Source organism: Bidens hawaiensis, unplaced genomic scaffold (genome assembly GCF_021521415.1).
Source record: "Bidens hawaiensis isolate Kalapana, Puna unplaced genomic scaffold, B.hawaiensis_p1.1 tig00096965_1, whole genome shotgun sequence".
In the NCBI taxonomy this organism is placed as follows: domain Eukaryota; kingdom Viridiplantae; phylum Streptophyta; class Magnoliopsida; order Asterales; family Asteraceae; genus Bidens; species Bidens hawaiensis.
In genome coordinates this window covers 4,324-5,000 of record NW_027506818.1, presented here as the reverse complement: position 1 = coordinate 5,000, position 677 = coordinate 4,324, and positions in this window count along the sequence as shown.

Below are 677 nucleotides of genomic sequence, written 5' to 3'. Positions count from 1 at the left end.
CTTTTAATTTGGTTGGCCTTTAAGAGGGTTAACGTTATATTTTTTCAGGGGTAGCAAAATACGAAAACTATCCAAAAAATTAAAAAAACTTGAACTATCGACGAAAAGTTAAGGGGTAGCGGATGCTACCCCCCCCCCCCTTACTAGCTACATCGTCACTGTTATCAGGTTAGCTTAATAAGGTTGTTCGGTACACTCATTAAAATTTGAATAATCGTGAATGTGTTAAAAAACAAGACCATACGATTAATTATGAATGTTCTATACTTGATTTGATTTTGGTACATGTCAATGATATGATGTTAAAACTATTAACATGATTGTTACAATTAACTGAACTCGCCTTCTAACAGTTTGAGTTACTCATTAACTGATGACGATTACCAATTGATGTTAAAAACAACTTTAAATTGAAGAGTTGAAGGACTAAATCAAACGAACTATTTGTATTAGGTGGAACTTGGATGAATTATCAAACAGGAGTTGCAAATTGGATGAATGATCAATCGTTTTTCACATTTAAAATATCATAGGAATAAATCAAGCCATCGACAACTAGTATTGCCCTAGTAAAAATCAGAATGTCTTTGTTTAGGGTGTTCGGGTGGGGTGAACCCGATTTAGGAAAAATCAACCAATATCCGAACCACACATGTTGCAATTGGTCTCGGTTTATA